The 19,299-nt window shown below is 42.9% G+C and overlaps 1 long non-coding RNA gene across 1 annotated transcript; it reads left to right on the top strand.

The window, feature by feature from the left end:
* Positions 1-8,784: 8,784 nt before the first annotated feature.
* LOC112264883 lies at positions 8,785-10,400 on the top strand. Its single transcript, XR_002955690.2, has 2 exons — positions 8,785-8,987; positions 9,700-10,400. It is a non-coding gene; the product is annotated as an uncharacterized LOC112264883 (long non-coding RNA).
* Positions 10,401-19,299: the final 8,899 nt, after the last annotated feature.

Genomic DNA, 19,299 nt, shown 5'->3' with positions numbered 1-19,299 from the left:
AATATACTGTGAAAACAATAGTGGACCTAAAACGGAACCTTGAGGAACACCGGAATTTACAGTTGATTTGTCAGAGGACAAACCATTCACAGAGACAAACTGATATCTGTACGACATATAAGGTCTAAACCAGGCCAGAACTTGTCCATGTAGACCAATTTGGGTTTCCAATCTCTCCAAAAGATCGATGGTATCAAAAGCAGCACTAAGGTCTAGGAGCACGAGGACAGATGCAGAGTCTCGGTCTGACGCCATTAAAATGTAATTTACCACCTTCACAAGTGCAGTCTCAGTGCTATGATGGGGTCTAAAACCAGACTGAAGCATTTCATATACATTGCTTGTCTTCGGGAAGGCAGTGAGATGCTGCGCAACAGCTTTTTCTAACATTTTTGAGAGGAATAGGAGATTCGATATAGTTCTTTATATTTTCTGGGTCAAGGTTTGGCTTTTTCAAGAGAGGCTTTATTACTGCCACTTTTAGTGAGTTTTGTACACATCCGGTGGATAGAGAGCCATTTATTATGTTCAACTTAGGAGGGCCAAGCACAGGAAGCAGCTCTTTCAGTAGTTTAGTTGGAATAGGGTCCAGTATGCAGCTTGAAGGTTTAGAGGCCATGATTATTTTCATCATTGTGTCAAGAGATATAGTACTAAAACACTTAAGTGTCTCCCTTGATCCTAGGTCCTGGCAGAGTTGTGCAGACTCAGGACAACTGAGCTTTGGAGGAATACGGAGGTTTAAAGAGGAGTCCATAATTTTCTAATGATCATGATCTTTTCCTCAAAGAAGTTAATGAATTTATTACTGCTGAAGTGAAAGCCATCCTCTCTTGGGGAATGCTGCTTTTTAGTTAGCTTTGCGACAGTATCAAAAATACATTTCGGATTGTTCTTATTTTTCCTACTTTAGGTTGGAAAAATAGGATGATCGAGCAGCAGTGAGGGCTCTTTGATACTGCACGGTACTGTCTTTCCAAGCTAGTCGGAAGACTTCCAGTTTGGTGTGGCGCCATTTCCGTTCCAATTTTCTGGAAGCTTGCTTCAGAGCTCGGGTATTTTCTGTATACCAGGGAGCTAGTTTCTTACGACAAATGCATCTAGGGTATTGCGCAAGGTTACATTGAGTTCCTCAGTTAGGTGGTTAACTGATTTTTGTCCTCTGACGTCCTTGGGTAGGCAGAGGGAGTCTGGAAGGGCATCAAGGAATCTTTGTGTTTGAGAATTTATAGCACTTTTGATGTTCCTTGGTTGGGGTCTGAGCAGATCATTTGCAATTGCAAACGTAATAAAAAGGTGGTCCGATAGTCCATGATTTTGAGGAAAAACATTAAGATCCACAACATTTATTCCATGGGACAAAAATGGGCACAGAGTATGACTGTGGCAGTGAGTAGGTCCGGAGACATGTTGGACCAGCCTTTTGGAGTGGGTCTGTGGACTTTTCCATGTAAATATTAAAGTCACCAAAAATTATAGTATTATCTGCTATGACTACAAGGTCCAATAGGAATTCAGGGAACTCAGTGAGGAACGCTGTATATGGCCCAGGAGGCCTGTAAACAGTAGCTATAAAAAGTGATTGAGTAGGCTGCAAAGATTTCATGACTAGAAGCTCAAAAGACGAAAACGTTGTGGGTTTTCGTAAATGTCGTAAATGTCCTCCGCATTTGCGGGATGCGCGTGGGATATGGTCACTAGTGTAACCAGGGGGTGAGGCCTCATTTAACACAGTAAATTCATCAGGCTTAAGCCATGTTTCAGTCAGGCCAATCACATCAAGATTATGATCAGTGATTAGTTCATTGACTATAACGGTCTTGGAAGTGAGGGATCTAACATTAAGTAGCCCTATTTTGAGATGTGAGGTATCACAATCTCTTTCAATAATGGCAGGAATGGAGGAGGTCTTTATTCTAGTGAGATTGCTTAGGCGAACACCGCCATGTTTAGTTTTCCCCAACCTAGGTCAAGGCACAGACACAGTCTCAATGGGGATAGCTGAGCTGACTACACTGACTGTGCTAGTGGCAGACTCCACTAAGCTGGCAGGCTGGCTAACAGTCAGCTGCCTGGCCTGCACCATATTTCATTGTGGAGCTAAGGGAGCCCTATCTATGTTTATATATAAGATGAGAGCACCCCTCAAGCTAGGATGGAGTCTGTCACTCCTCAACAGGCCAGGCTTGGTCCTGTTTGTGGGTGAGTCCCAAAAATACTTTTATCTACAAATTCTATCTTTTGGGAGGGGCAGAAAACCATTTTCAACCAGCGCTTGAGTTGTGAGACTCTGCTGTAGAGCTCATCACTCCCCCTAACTGGGAGGGGGCCAGAGACAATTACTCGATGCCGACACATCTTTCTAGCTGATTTACACGCTGAAGCTATGTTGCGCTTGGTGACCTCTGACTGTTTCATCCTAACGTCTTTGCTTCCGACGTGCATAACAATATCCCTGTACTCTCTACACTCGCCCGTTTATCTTTAGCCAGCACCATCTTCAGATTAGCCTTAATGTCGGTAGTCCTGCCCCCTGGTAAACAGTGTATGATCGCTGGATGATTTGTTTTAAGTCTAATACTACAGGTAATGGAGTCGCCAATGACTAGGGTTTTCAATTTGTCAGAGCTAATGGTGGGAGGCTTCGGCGTCTCAGGCTCCGTAAAGGGAAGAGGAGAGACCAGAGAAGGCTTGGCCTTAGACTCCGACTCGCTGCTTAATGGGGAGAACCGGTTGAAAGTTTTGGTCGGCTGAATGAGCGACACCAGTTGAGCATTCATACGGCATTTCCCTCCAGAAGCCATGAGAAATTTGTCCGGCGGCGGGGACCGTGCGAAGGGATTTATACTACTATCTGTACTTACTGGTGGCACAGACGCCTTTTCATCCTTTCCTACACTTAAATTACCCTTCCTAACGATTGCGTCAACTATCCTCGCCGTAGGGCAATCGTTCTCCTGTATATTATGAGTACAGCGACTGCAATTAGAAGGCATCATGTTAACGTTACTACTTAGCTTCGGCTGTTGGAGGTCTTGACGAACCATGTCCCATCAACATTGAGATCATCAGAGGAAACCGATGCACCAACTCTGGAACAAACAGGACCATGAACAGCAGCCCCCCCAAGCCATAAGACTGCTAAATTGTTAGTCTGGCTAGCTATTGATTAGCTATTTAACTATCTGCATTGACCCTTTTTGCACTAACTCTTTTGACTCATCACATACACTGCTGTTAACTGTTTATTATATATCCTGTTGCCCAGTCGCTTTAACCCTACCCATATGTACATACAATGCATTTGGAAAGTATTCAGATCACTTGACTTTTTCCACTTTGTTACATTACAGCCTTATTCTAAAATGGATTGAATAGTTTTTTTCCCTATCATCAATCTTCACGCAATATCACTTAATGACAAAGAAAAAACAGGTCATCTTCTTGGGTATGAAGCTACACGCTTGGCAAACCTGTATTTGGGGAGTTTCTCCCATTCTTCTCTGGAGATCCTCTCAAGCTCTGTCAGGTTGGATGGGGTGCATCGCTGCACAGCTATTTTCAGGTCTCTCCAGGGAGTTAGATTGGGTTCAAGTCCGGGGTCTGGCTGGGCCACTCAAGGACATTCAGAGACTTGTCCCAAAGCCACTCCAGCACTGTCTCGGCTGTGTGCTTAGTGTCATGTTGGAAACTTTGCTCCAGTCTGAGGTTCTGAGCGCTCTGGAGCAGGTTTCCATCTGCACTTTGCTCCATTCATCTTTGCCACAATCCTGACTAGTATCCCAGTCCCTGCCACTGAAAAACATCAACACAGCATGATGATGCCACCACCTTGCTTCACCATAGGTATTGTCCAGGTTTCCTCCACACATGACGCTTAGCATTCAGGCCAAAGAGTTCAATCTTCATTTCATCAAACCAGAGAATATTGTTTCTTGTGGTCTGAGAGTCCTTTAGGTGCCTTTTGGCAAACTCCAAGCGGGATGTCATGTGTCTTTTACTGAGGAGTGGCTTCCGTCTGAAACCCTACCCGTTGTCCTTCTGGAGGTTTTCCCATCTCCACAGAGGAACTCTGTAGCTCTGTCAGAGTGACCTCGGGTTCTTGGTCACCTCCCTGACCAAGGTCCACACTGTATTGTTAGGGGATCTAAAAAAAACATGGTCAGTCAGTGGGAAATATAATTTAGGGCAATATCGGTAGAAATGTTACAAATAGGGAGGTTCAGGACCCTCGTAAGACATCATAGTAAACTGAACAAAAATATAAAGGCAACATGCAACAGTCAATGGAAATATATGAATTAGGCACTAATCTATGGATTTCACATGACTGGGAATACAGATATGTATCTGTTAGAAGAAAAAAAAAATAAGTAGGGGCATGGATCAGAAAACCAGTCAGTATATGGTGTGACCACCATTTGCCTCATGCTGTACAACACATCTGGACCACTTTAGAGGTTGACCGATTATGGTTTTTCAACGCTGATACCGATACATATTATTGTTATTATTATTATTATTATCATAGATATCATCCTAACCAACTTGCCCTCTAAATACACCTCTGCTGTCCAAGATCTCAGCGATCACTGCCTCATTGCCTGCATCCGTAATGGCTCAGCGGTCAAACGACCTCCACTCATCACTGTCAAACGCTCCCTGAAACACTTCAGCGAGCAGGCCTTTCTAATCGACCTGGCCGGGGTATCCTGGAAGGATATTGATCTCATCCCGTCAGTAGAGGATGCCTGGATATTTTTTTTAAATGCCTTCCTAACCATCTTAAATAAACATGCCCCATTGAAGAAATTTAGAACCAGGAACAGATATAGCCCTTGGTTCTCCCCAGACCTGACTGCCCTTAACCAACACAAAAACATCCTATGGCGTTCTGCATTAGCATCGAACATGATGCCCCCGTGATATGCAGCTGTTCAGGGAAGCTAGAAACCATTATACACAGGCAGTTAGAAAAGCCAAGGCTAGCTTTTTCAAGCAGAAATTTGCTTCCTGCAACACTAACTCAAAAGTTCTGGGACACTGTAAAGTCCATGGAAAATAAGAACACTCCTCCCAGCTGCCCACTGCACTGAAGATACGAAACACTGTCACCACTGATAAATCCACCATAATTGAGAATTTCAATAAGCATTTTTCTACGGCTGGCCATGCTTTTCACCTGGCTACTCCTACCCCGGTCAACAGCACTGCACCCCCCACAGCAACTCGCCCAAGCCTTCCCCATTTCTCCTTCTCCCAAATCCATTCAGCTGATGTTCTGAAAGAGCTGCAGAATCTGAACCCCTACAAATCAGCCGGGCTAGACAATCTGGACCCTTTCTTTCTAAAATTATCTGCCGAAATTGTTGCCACCCCTATTACTAGCCTGTTCAACCTCTCTTTCGTGTCGTCTGAGATTCCCAAAGATTGGAAAGCAGCTGCGGTCATCCCCCTCTTCAAAGGGGGGGACACTCTTGACCCAAACTGCTACAGACCTATATCTATCCTACCATGCCTTTCTAAGGTCTTCAAAAGCCAAGTCAACAAACAGATTACCGACCATTTCGAATCTCACCATACCTTCTCTGCTATGCAATCTGGTTTCAGAGCTGGTCATGGGTGCACCTCAGCCACGCTCAAGGTCCTAAACGATATCTTAACCGCCATCGATAAGAAACATTACTGTGCAGCCGTATTCATTGATCTGGCCAAGGCTTTCGACTCTGTCAATCACCACATCCTCATCGGCAGACTCGACAGCCTTGGTTTCTCAAATGATTGCCTCGCCTGGTTCACCAACTACTTCTCTGATAGAGTTCAGTGCGTCAAATTGGAGGGTCTGCTGTCCGGACCTCTGGCAGTCTCTATGGGGGTGCCATAGGGTTCAATTCTTGGACCGACTCTCTTCTCTGTATACATCAATGAGGTCGCTCTTGCGGCTGGTGAGTCTCTGATCCACCTCTACGCAGACGACACCATTCTGTATACTTCTGGCCCTTCTTTGGACACTGTGTTAACAACCCTCCAGGCAAGCTTCAATGCCATACAACTCTCCTTCCGTGGCCTCCAATTGCTCTTAAATACAAGTAAAACTAAATGCATGCTCTTCAACCGATCGCTACCTGCACCTGCCCGCCTGTCCATCATCACTACTCTGGACGGCTCTGACTTAGAATACGTGGACAACTACAAATACTTAGGTGTCTGGTTAGACTGTAAACTCTCCTTCCAGACCCATATCAAACATCTCCAATCCAAAGTTAAATCTAGAATTGGCTTCCTATTTCGCAACACAGCATCCTTCACTCATGCTGCCAAACATACCCTTGTAAAACTGACCATCCTACCAATCCTCGACTTTGGCGATGTCATTTACAAAATAGCCTCCAATACCCTACTCAACAAATTGGATGCAGTCTATCACAGTGCAATCCGTTTTGTCATCAAAGCCCCATATACTACCCACCATTGCGACCTGTACGCTCTCGTTGGCTGGCCCTCGCTTCATGCTCGTCGCCAAACCCACTGGCTTCATGTCATCTACAAGACCCTGCTAGGTAAAGTCCCCCCTTATCTCAGCTCGCTGGTCACCATAGCATCTCCCACCTGTAGCACACGCTCCAGCAGGTATATCTCTCTAGTCACCCCCAAAACCAATTCTTTCTTTGGCTGCCTCTCCTTCCAGTTCTCTGCTGCCAATGACTGGAACGAACTACAAAAATCTCTGAAACTGGAAACACTTATCTCCCTCACTAGCTTTAAGCACCAACTGTCAGAGCAGCTCACAGATTACTGCACCTGTACATAGCCCACCTATAATTTAGCCCAAACAACTACCTCTTTCCCTACTGTATTTTATTTATTTATTTATTTTGCACCCCATTATTTTTATTTCTACTTTGCACATTCTTCCATTGCAAATCTACCATTCCAGTGTTTTACTTGCTATATTGTATTTACTTTGCCACCATGGCCTTTTTTTGCCTTTACCTCCCTTCTCACCTCATTTGCTCACATCGTATATAGACTTGTTTATACTGTATTATTGACTGTATGTTTGTTTTACTCCGTGTGTAACTCTGTGCCGTTGTATGTGTCGAACTGCTTTGCTTTATCTTGGCCAGGTCGCAATTGTAAATGAGAACTTGTTCTCAACTTGCCTACCTGGTTAAATAAAGGTGAAAAAATAAATAAATTGGAGGAACAAAAAAAGCAACAATACTGAATGAACAATGAACACTTTTATTTTTAACACATTATAATACATAAATCAAATACATTTAGTCTCAAATAATGAAGCATGTTCAATTTGGTTGAAATAATGCAAAATCACAAGAAGAAGAAAGTAAGTGTTGGAGAAGAAAGTAAAAGTGCAATATGTGCCATGTAAAAAAGCTCATGTTTAAGTTCCTTGCTCAGAACATGAGAACATATGAAAGCTGATGTTTCCTTTTCACATGAGTCTTCAATATTTCCAGTTAAGAAGTTTTAGGTTGTAGTTATTATAGGAATTATGACGCGTTGACTATTTCTCTCTACACCATTTGTATTTCATATACCTTTGACTATTCGATGTTCTTATAGGCACTTTAGTATTGCCAGCCTAATCTCAGGAGTTGATAGGCTTGAAGTCATAAACAGCGCTGTGCTTCAAGCATTGCTAAGAGCTGCTGGTAAACTCAGTAAAGCACTGTTTGAATGAATGTTTACGAGCATGCTGCTGCCTACCACCACTCCACTCAGTCAGACTGCTCTACCAAATCATAGACTTAATTATAATAAACCCACAAAAATACAAGCCTTTGGTCATATAGTCAAATCCGGAAACTCATTTAGAAAACAAAAGTATATTCTTTCAGTGAAATACGGAACCGTTCCGTATTTTATCGAACGGGTGGCAACCCTAAGTCTAAATATTGCGGTTACATTGCACAACCCTCAATGCTATGTCATAGTTGTGTAAAATTCTGGTAAATTAATTACGGTCCTTGTTAGGAAGAAATGGTCATCACACAGTTTGCAACGAGCCAGGCGGCCCAAACTGCTGCATATACCCTGACTCTGCTTGCACTGAACGCAAGAGAAGTGGCACAATTTCCCTTCTTAAAATAAAGTGCTGATCTTAACTGACCTAAAACAGGGAATTTTTACTAAGATTAAATGTCAGGAATTGTGAAAAACTCAGTTTAAATGTATTTGGCTAAGGTGTATGTAAACTTCCGACTTCAACTGTATCTGATGCTACAGAGAGTAATGTTATCTGTTTTAATTACTGCTAATACTATGTAAGTCTATGTATTGTACACATAGATAATCCATCCACCTGACAAATGTGTCAAATCAAGATGCTGATTAAACAGCATGATCATTACACAGGTGCACCTTGTGCTGGGATCAATAAAAGGCCACTCTAAAATGTGCAGTTTTGTCACACCACACAATGCCACAGTTATCTCAAGTTTTGATGGAGCGTGTAATTGGCATGCTGACTGGAGGAATGTTCACCAGAGCTGTTGCCAGACAATTGTATGTTAATTTCTCCACCATAAGCCGCCTCCAACGTTGTTTTAGAGAAATAAAAATGTTTTTTTTTGCATGGACATCCTTTGATGTTGCACAATCATACATCTTCTTTAGCCCCAAATGTTTACAGATGAAATACAGAGAAATGTTCTTTGCGAATTAATGGGCAAGGCTTTGGCAACTTTGCATTCATGGGCGGCTCCCGTTCTGTAATGTGGGCTGGTCAAGGTTGTTTCCTGGATGGACGTTATATAAGACCAGGCTCACCCTCAGCTGTAGTCAGACTCTACACAGCCAGATCAGTCCAAGGATAGCAAACCCAGGATTGTAGACCCAGGACTAACCCAGGACAGCAGTTTCCTCTTGTATCTGACCCATAAGACACCTCGCCTCTCTGCAATATGAAGTACCTGGTTCTGGGACTCTGCACACTGGCCCTGCTGGCCTCCACCATGGCACAGGTAATGTACTTAAACCTAACTCAGTAATAATAGCTGAACATGTTTTAAACTCATTAGCATTCCACTCTTAGCAATGGTCTGCAGGGGGAAAAAGAGAAAGAAAGGATGAAAGATGGGGAGATGTGACTCTAAGTGCAACTAATGGTGGATAGAGGGCAGGATAGACAGTCAGACTGGCAGACTATATTGACCTGCGGTATAGTAAGCGCTTGGAAAAGCGTAGTGAATAACAATAGTGATCCACTATACGCTAGCTTCACCTTCATGTTGGTGCAAGCTGGCAGGCTTGTAATGCTAGGTGTCAACAGCCAATCCAGTAGGGTCTGGAAACTATAGCGGGCTTCGATCGATCAATAGCAAAGCGATGCCACGGGAAACACGTGACAAAAGTTCAGCTTTCCCCAACCCTGTTCACTCGCCCTCACGCATGCTTGCATCGCCAACTTCTCTTCCCTTCATTGAAAATGAACGGAGCTCCCTTGTTTCATCACCCCCTAACACGCTAGATGAATTTCTGCCTTTAGGGAAGTACCAAAACACCTTGATAGAGGAGACGCATGCAAGCAGAAGATGACATTTGGCTGGGATGAAAGAAATTATACCACCCCAGCAAATTTCAAACTGTCCCTAATTCATTTCAATTTCAAACAGGGGTGAATCAATGCTGAATTAACATGTAGCCTAATGTAAATTATTCCATTTCAACCAACAGAATTCTACAACAACACCAACAACTGAGCAACATAATTCTACAATGGGATCAACAAATGACCCAAAAAATTCTACAATACGACCAACAACTGACCAAAGAAATTCTACAGTACGACCAACAACTGACCAAAATAATTCTACAATACGACCAACAACTGACCAAAATAATTCTACAATTGGACAAACAACTGACCTAAAGAATTCTACAATTGGACCAACAACTGCAGAAATAAAAGCCACATGGCCAACCACTCTCACCACACCAGCAGGGGGCAGCCGTGTCTTCAGTTACTCCCTGACTCTACTGTTTGGTTCGACAGCCACCCTGATCCTTCGTTCACTATGGCAATGATCGCCACCTAGACGACAAGAGTCACATTGACCGCAAAATCCTGAGAGCGTGTTGGAAACTGAATGAAGAGCACAGGAGAATGAGCTGTACAGCTTTCTCTTTTCTCTGACAATGTGTTTTTACAATGACCTTGAGGTTTGTGTGTCCTCTGTGTATTTCAAGATGCATAATTAACATACTCTGGTTGACAGGGTATATTGCAATGCCTAAAATATATGAATGTTTTGTAATCATTCAAGCTGTGAGTTACTTTGAACAAAATAGCTTTCCAAATTGTGAATCATTTATTTTCTCATAGTACAAATGTTGATCAGTAACCAAATAAAAATAAAAATCGTATTGCTATGTGACCCAGTTAAATATTTATATATTAATGTATCATGTATTTTTTTAAAGTATTATCTTTTATCACAGTAAATAGGTTTATCTGAATTGCTCTTGCTATTAATCTTAATATCAGTTCCATTGTTGAGCTTTGTAGGGCACTTTAAGGTTAATGTATAAAAAGTGTCCACTCCAAAAGTTCCTTCAAAGGAAAAATAAATATATTCTAATCTAATTTAAGATAAAGTTATGAATTAACCATGTAAGTATTATCAGAATCTATCACATACAGTGTGACTACACTTATCAATTCAGGTACAAAAAGGAGCTAAACTAACTATAAAAAGTTGTATCATCTTTAACTATGATAAGGTTTATCATCTTACCAGGCTTTATACCCCAGTGTACAAACATTAGGAACACCTGCTCTTTCCATGATCTACACAACCGGTCAAAAGTTTGAGAACACCTACTCATTCAAGGGTTTTTCTTCATTTTTACAATTTTCTACATTGTGGAATAATAGTGAAGACATCAAAATGGTGAAATAACACATATGGAATCGTGTAGTAACCAAAAAAGTGATAAACAAATCAAAATATATTTTATATTTGAGAATCTTCAAAGTAGCCAACCTTTCCTGGATGACATCTGTCCAACTTGACACAACTGTGGGCCAGCGTTCCTGTGGAAAGCTTAGGGGATCTTGTCCATGCCCTGACGAATTGAGTCTGTTCTGAAGGCAAAAGCAGATGCAACTCAATTTTGTACACACAGTGTATTTGTTAATCTACTTCTGCATGGTGTAATAAAGAAATAAGGAAATAGGGTGCATTGAGTTCTAAAGAGAGAAACGAAAGAGGGGGTAAGTGGGTGGTACACTCCACATTGAGTTCTAAAGAGAGAAACAAAAGAGGGAGTAAGTGGGTGGTACTCTCCATTTCCACAGAAAATATACACTACAACGACAATGCTGTCTTGTTGTTGTGCATTGTCACGGAGTACACTTTCCAAAAGACAATTATTAAACTGTATCTCCTTCCCCATTACCGGTAAATGTCTTCTCACTTCAATATAACACATCATACAATAGCATACTTCCATGCTGTTATCAGGTTGTTATGGAACTATTGGGCCAATTTATGTTTTATGAGGCGCTATTACAGTAGTTTGTGGTTGTGACATGTCACGGTTTTCTGTAATGATAACTCAAAGAGTTATTCCACGACACAGACAAACTGAACAATATCTCAAAAGTGCATTGTAGGCCTACCTGATCTAAATATACAGTGGATTATGGGCATATGTGATCTAAATATAGAATGATGTGTTTAATTTTGACTGTGAAATTCAGGATGGAGATGGGGAAGTCATTTGGGAGAAATTCTAAGTCTTTGTTGCTCTTCTGTATAACATGTCTGACCTCAGCTGCTATATCAACTATCTGGTAAGAGGAAGCGTGATGTCATAAAAAGTCTTCTTTAGACTTCAACTTTAACCCCATACAATCCAGCAGATGTGAGACGGTAATCTGTGCAGTGAAGCTGCAATGCCACTACCGGGAAGTCTATCAGACAAGGATGTAGTTTCAAATCCAGAGGATGCAGTTTCAAATACTGACGGGAACTAAAATGTTTAAAAAAAAGAAGCTATAAAATATATATGTTGAAAACAAGGTCTACGGTCTAGGCAAAACAAAATAACTCAAATCAAATCAAAGTTTATTTGTCACGTGTGCCGAATACAACAGGTGTAGACCTTACAGTGAAATGCTTACTTACAGGCTCTAACCAACAGTGCAAAAAGGTATTAGGTGAACAATAGGTAAGTAAAGAAATAAAAACAACAGTTAAAAGACAGTGAAAAACAGTAGCGAGGCTATAAAAGTAGCGAGGCTATAAAAGTAGCGAGGCTACATACAGACACCAGTTAGTCAGGCTGATTGAGGTAGTATGTACATGCAGATATGGTTAAAGTGACTATGCCTATATGATGAACAGAGAGTAGCAGTAGCGCAAAATGGGGGTTGGCAGGTGGCGGGACACAACTCATGGGTTGAGGTGAAGGAAGAGTAAGAATAAATGTTGTTGTTTTATGCATGATGTATGAGATATAAGATATAGTAGATTGTCCATTCAACAGACATCATAGAGAAGGGGCACAAGTTGTTAATGGGACTAATGGTCTTTGATAGCCTAGGTCTGGTGTGGTTGTTAATGGCTCATACAGTTAAAGTCAGAAGTTTACATACACCTTAGCCAAATACATTTAAACTCGGTTTTTCGCAATTCCTGACATTTAATCCTAGTACAAATTCCCTGTTTTAGGTCAGTTAGGATCACAACTTTATTTTAAGAATGTGAAATGTCAGAATGATAGTAGAGAATTATTTATTTCAGCTTTTATTTATTTTCATCACAGAAGTTTACATACACTCAATAAGTATTTGGTAGCATTGCCTTTATATTGTTATATTGTCTGCAGATCAGTGGAACGGTAGTGTCCCACCTGGCCAACATCCGGTGAAATGGCAGAGCGCCAAATTCAAATGAAATTACTATAAATATTAAACTTTCATGAAATCACAAGTTCAATACATCAAAATAAAGCTTAACTTGTTGTTAATCCAGCCAAGGTGTCAGATTTCAAAAAGGCTTTACGGCGAAAGCTAACCATGCGATTATCTGAGGACAGCATCCATCACACAAATGCATAACAAATCATTTTCAACCAAGGAGTAGCGACACAAACGTCAGAAATAGCCATATACTATATGCCTTACCTTTGAAGATCTTCTTCTGTTGGCACTCCAAAATGTCCCGGAAACATCACAAATGGTCCTTTTGTTCGATAATGTACTTTTTATGTCCCAAAAATGTCCATTTATTTGGCGCATTTGATTCAGAAATACACCGGTTTCAACACGCCCAACATGCCTACAAAGTATCTAATAAGTTACCTGTAAAATTGGTCCAAACATTTCAAACAATGTTCCTAATCCTTCCTCAGGTATCCTAAAACATAAATAATCGTTCAAATTTAAGACGGGATAATTTGTTTTCAACACAGAAGAAAAATACCACGGAGCACTCTCCTGTGTACACGCAATAAAAGACTTCAGCCCTTCACAATGACACAAACAATTTACAGCCGTACTTATTCATTCCTCAAAAGAAAAACCTCAACCAATTTCTAAAGACTGTTGACATCTAGTGGACGCCATAGGAACTGCAACCAGGGCCCATATAAATCAGGATTCGCAATGAAACCTAGTGGAAAACACAATGAGCTCAAAATACTTTTCCCTGGATGGATTGTGCTTAGGATTTTGTCTGCCAAATCAGTTCTGTTACACTCACAGACATTATTCTAACAGTTTTAGAAACTCCAGAGTGTTTTCTATCCACATCTACTAATTATATACATATCCTAGCTTCTGGGCCTGAGGAACAGGCAATTTACTTTGGGCACGCTTTTCATCCGGATGTGAAAATACCGCCCCCTATCCCAAAGAAGTTTTAACTTGGGTCAAACATTTCAGGTAGCCTTCCACAAGCTTCCCACAATATGTTGGGTAAATTTTAGCCCATTCCTCCTGACAGAGCTGGTGTAACTGAGCCAGGTTTGTAGACCTCCTAGCTCCAACATGCTTTTTCAGTTCTGCCCACACATTTTCTATAGATTTGAGGTCAGGGCTTTGTGATGGCCACTCCAATACTTTGACTTTGTTGTCCTTAAGCCATTTTGCCACAACTTTGGAAGTACGCTTGGGATCATTGCCCATTTGGAAGACACATTTACGACCAAGCTTTAACTTCCTGACTGATGTCTTGAGATGTTGCTTCCAAATATTCACATAATTTCCCTCCCTCATGATGCCATCTATTTTGTGAAGGCCCCCCGTCCCTCCTGCAGCAAAGCACCCCCACAACATGATGCTGCCACCCCCATGCATCACAGGTTGGGATGGTGTTCTTTAGATTGCAAGCCTCCCCCTTTTTCCTCCAAACATAATGATGGTCATTTTGGACAAACAGTTATATTTTTGTTTCATCAGACCAGAGGACATTTCTCCAAAATGTAAGATCTTTGTCACCCATGTGCAGTTGCAAACCGTAGTCAGGCTTTTTTGTGGTGGTTTTGGTGCAGTGGCTTCTTCCTTGCTGATTGGCCTTTCAGGTTAGGTCGATATTGGACTTGTTTTACTGTGGATATAGATAGTTTTGTACTTGTTTCCTCCAGCAAGGTCCTTTGCCGTTGTTCTGGGATTGAGTCGCATTTTTTGCACCAAAGTAGGTTCATCTCTAGGAGACAGAATGCGTCTCCTTCCTGAGCGGTATGATGGCTGCGTGGTCCCGTGGTGTTTACACTTGCGTACTATTGTTTGTACAAATGAACGTGGTACCTTCAGGCGTTTGGAAATTGTTCCCAAGGATGAACCAGACTTTTGGTTTTCCCATGATGTCAAGCAAAGAGGCACTGAGTTTGAAGGTAGGCCTTGAAATACATCCACAGGTACACCTCCATTTGACTCAAATGATGTCAATTAGCCTTCTAAAGCCATGACATCCTTTTCTGGAATTTTCCAAGCTGTTTAAAGGCACAGTCAACTTAGTGTATGTAAACTTCTGACTCACTGGAATTGTGATTCAGTGAATTATTAGTGAAATAATCTGTCTGTAGGCAATTGTTGGAAAAATGACTTGTGTCATGCACAAAGTAGATGTCCTAACCGACTTGCCAAACCTATAGTTTGTTAACAAGAAATTTGTGGAGTGGTTGAAAAACAAGTTTTAATGACTTCAACCTAAGTGTATGTAAACTTCTGACTTCAACTGGTATATGGGACTGCTTTAAAAAGTGATTTGGTATCTGGCAATTTCTGTAATAAAAATAGACCTTTCAAAGAATGATTTCCCAAATTACAAGTCATTTGTGTGATATGGTGCTAAGGAATTTGCTAAGCAACATCATTGCCCCTGGACTGTGTTTGTTATAGCAACTATCAGTATGATATTTATTTATACATTTACCCAAATGAAGATTTTCCATCAACAAAAATAGTAGAGTAAATAGTTATGGAAAGGTGGTGTAAAACACTCAAAGTGATAAGTGTTGAACCTTGACGCTGCTGTTTTGTACACTGACCGGATATGTCGGACTAAACTGCCAGGGAAAAAAAAACAATCACACGTGCACATACACACATACACACACACAATCTTCCTGGAACCAGAGGAACGTGGTGTGTTCAGGACATAGACTCTACAGCACTCGATACACTGAGGAGCATATCTGGATACATAGACAAATCAATTCAAATTTTATTGGTCTCATGCACATGGTTAGCCTGATGTTAATGCGAGTGTAGTGAAATGCTTGTGCTTCTAGTTCCGCCCATGCAGTAATATCTAACAATACTCTAACATTTTCACAACTACCTTATACACACAAGTGTAAAGGAATGAATAAGAATATGTACATATGAATACATGGATGAGCGATGGCCGAACGGCATAGGCAAGATGCAGTAGATGGTATAGAGTACAGTATATACATATGAGATGAGTAATGTAGGGTATGTAAACATAAAATAAAGTGTCATTGTTTATAGTGGCTGGTGATGAATTCATTACATCCCATTTTGAATTATTAAAGTGGTTAGAGATGAGTCAGTATGTTGGCAGCAGCCACTCAATGTTTGTGATGGCTGTTTAACAAGCAGTGGCTCAGGTGGTTGTTGTCCTTGATGATCTTTTTGGCCTTCCTGTGACATCGGGTGGTGTAGGTGTCCTGGAGGGCAGGTAGTTTGCCCCCGGTGATGCGTTATGCAGACCTCACTACCCTCTGGAGAGCCGGTTGTGGGCGGTTGAGAGCGGTTGTGGGCGGAGCAGTTGCCGTACCAGGCGGTGATACAGCCCGACAGGATGCTCTCGATTGTGCATTTGTAAAAGTTTGTGAGTGTTTTTGGTGTCAAGCCGAATTTCGAGGCACTGCTGTGTCTTCTTCACCACGCTGTCTGTGTGGGTGAACCATTTCAGTTTGTCCGTGATGTATACGCCGAGGAACTTAAAACTTTCCACCTTCTCCACTACTGTCCCGTCGATGTTGATAGGGGGCTGCTCCCTTTGCTGTTTCCTGAAGTCCACGATCATCTCCTTTGTTTTGTTGACATTGAGTGTGAAGTTATTTTCCTGACACCACTCTCCAAGGGCCCTCACCTTCTCCCTGTAGGCCGTCTCGTCGTTGTTGGTAATCAAGCCTACCACTGTAGTGTCATCTGCAAACTTGATGATTGAGTTGGAGGCGTGCATGGCCATGCAGTCATGGGTGAACAGGGAGTACAGGAGAGGGCTGAGAACACACCCTTGTGGGGCCCCAGTGTTGAGGATCAGCAGGGTGGAGATGTTGTTTCCTACTCTCACTACCTGGGGGCGGCCCGTCAGGAAGTCCAGGACCCAGTTGCACAGGGCGGGGTCGAGACCAAATATTGGAGTAAAACAAGCTTGCATTTTGGATTCTAATGGGGTACGACAGTTGAACTAAGGGCTCTATTCGATCCGTGTCGCAGAAATTCAACTTTACAGTGTGATTGAAATGGAAAGGCAACGCGTTAGCGGAGACTGCATTCACTGGAAACGCTGCACATTGTCCGTCTCCATCGTAAATTACCTTTCACATTTCTAGCGCGCAATCTGTAACGCTTCAGCGATCCAGATTGAATAGAGCCCTAAGCTCATGAGGCCTTTATAAGTTATTTTCTTCAAGAATCAATGGGTACATATCATCCATTAATAAGTCCAAAAATGGATCGAGCAGCTAAGGATTAAAGCTTTTAAGGGACATTGCACTTTCAAATAAAAGTTTGTTAGACTTTTTCTGACCTCTAAAGTAGTCAAGACAAAACTATGTCCAATGACATTGGTTGTGTAGATCCAGGTCTGCGCCTCCATTTCAAATGAATGGAAAAGATGAGCACCGAATAAAACCAGGAAATCTAGGAAATTAGACAGTGCTAATCCATTAATTTGGGATTGAGGCCTATAGCCAGATCCACACAATTAATGTTTCATCTTGACACAAGTCTACTTTTGAGGTCTGAAAACATCTGACAAATCTTCATTTATGAGTGAAATGTCCCTTTAAGAATGCTTTGCAGTCAATTGTTTCTTCTATCACACACAATCTTCCTGGAACCAGAGGAACGTGGTGTGTTCAGGACATAGACTCTACATTCTCTATCATATTATATATATTCTCTATCATTCTCTGTATTCAGGATACTAATGAACCGCTACTCCCGCAACGGCTGCTCCAACAATTTCTGCTCTAACAACGGCTGCTCCAACAAAGGCTGCTCCAACAAAGGCTGCTCCAACAACGCCTGCTCCAACAACGCCTGCTCCAACAACGCCTGCTCCAACAACCGCTGCTCCAACAACGGCTGCTCCAGCAACGGCTGCTCCAGCAACGGCAGCTCCTGCAATGGTTGCTCCAACAACGGCTGCTCCTGCAATGGCTGCTCCAACAACGGCTGCTCCAACAACGGCTGCTCCTGCAATGGCTGCTCCAACAACGGCTGCTCCTACAACCGCTGATCCTGTTCCTCCTACAACCGCAGCTCCTGCTCCTACAACCACTGCTCCTACTACAACCACTGCTCCTGCTCCAACTACAACTGCTGCTCCTGCTCCTACTGCAACTGCTGCTCCTGCTCCTACTACAACCGCTGCTCCTGCTCCTACTACAACCGCTGCTCCTGCTCCTACTACAACCGCTGCTCCTGCTCCTACTACAACCGCTGCTCCTGCTCCTACTACAACCGCTGCTCCTGCTCCTACTACAACCGCTGCTCCTGCTCCTACTGCAACTGCTGCTCCTGCTCCTACTACAACCGCTGCTCCTGCTCCTACTACAACCGCTGCTCCTGCTCCTACTACAACCGCTGCTCCTGCTCCTACTACAACCGCTGATCCTGTTCCTCCTACAACCGCAGCTCCTGCTCCTACAACCACTGCTCCTACTACAACCACTGCTCCTGCTCCAACTAAAACTGCTGCTCCTGCTCCTACTGCAACTGCTGCTCCTGCTCCTACTACAACCGCTGCTCCTGCTCCTACTACAACCGCTGCTCCTGCTCCTACTACAACCACTGCTCCTGCTCCTACTACAACCGCTGCTCCTGCTCCTACTACAACCGCTGCTTCTACTACAACCACTGCTCCCGCTCCTACTACAACCACTGCTCATGCTCCTACAACCGCTGCTCCTGCTCCTACTACAACCACTGCTCCTGCTCCTACTACAGCCGCTGCTCCTGCTCCTTCTACAACCACTGCTCCTGCTCCTACTACAACCACTCCTCCTGTTCCTACCGCTGCTCCTACTACAACCTCTGCTCCTACTACAACCACTGCTCCTGCTCCTATCGCTGCTCCTACTACAACCTCTGCTCCCGCTCCTACTACAACCACTGCTCCTGCTCCTACTACAACCACTGCTCCTGCTCCTACTACAACCGCTGCTCCTGCTCCTACTACAACCACTGCTCCTGCTCCTACCACAGCCGCTGCTCCTGCTCCTTCTACAACCACTGCTCCTGCTCCTACTACAACCACTGCTCCTGCTCCCACTACAGCCGCTGCTCCTGCTCCTTCTACAACCACTGCTCCTGCTCCTACTACAGCTGCTGCTCCTGCTCCTACTACAACCACTGCTCCTGCTCCTACTACAGCCGCTGCTCCTGCTCCTACTACAACCACTGCTCCTGCTCCTACTACAGCTGCTGCTCCTGCTCCTACTACAACCACTGCTATGAATGAAACCAAAGCTAATGAGCAAAGCAAATATGTATCTGGAAGTATGGATTTTTCTCTACTGGAACACCAGTCATTGACGTTTCATGTTAGAGGTTAAACTTTGCAT

This window comes from Oncorhynchus tshawytscha, linkage group LG13 (genome assembly GCF_018296145.1).
Source record: "Oncorhynchus tshawytscha isolate Ot180627B linkage group LG13, Otsh_v2.0, whole genome shotgun sequence".
NCBI lineage: Eukaryota > Metazoa > Chordata > Actinopteri > Salmoniformes > Salmonidae > Oncorhynchus > Oncorhynchus tshawytscha.
This window is presented reverse-complemented; position numbering and strand designations above follow the sequence as displayed.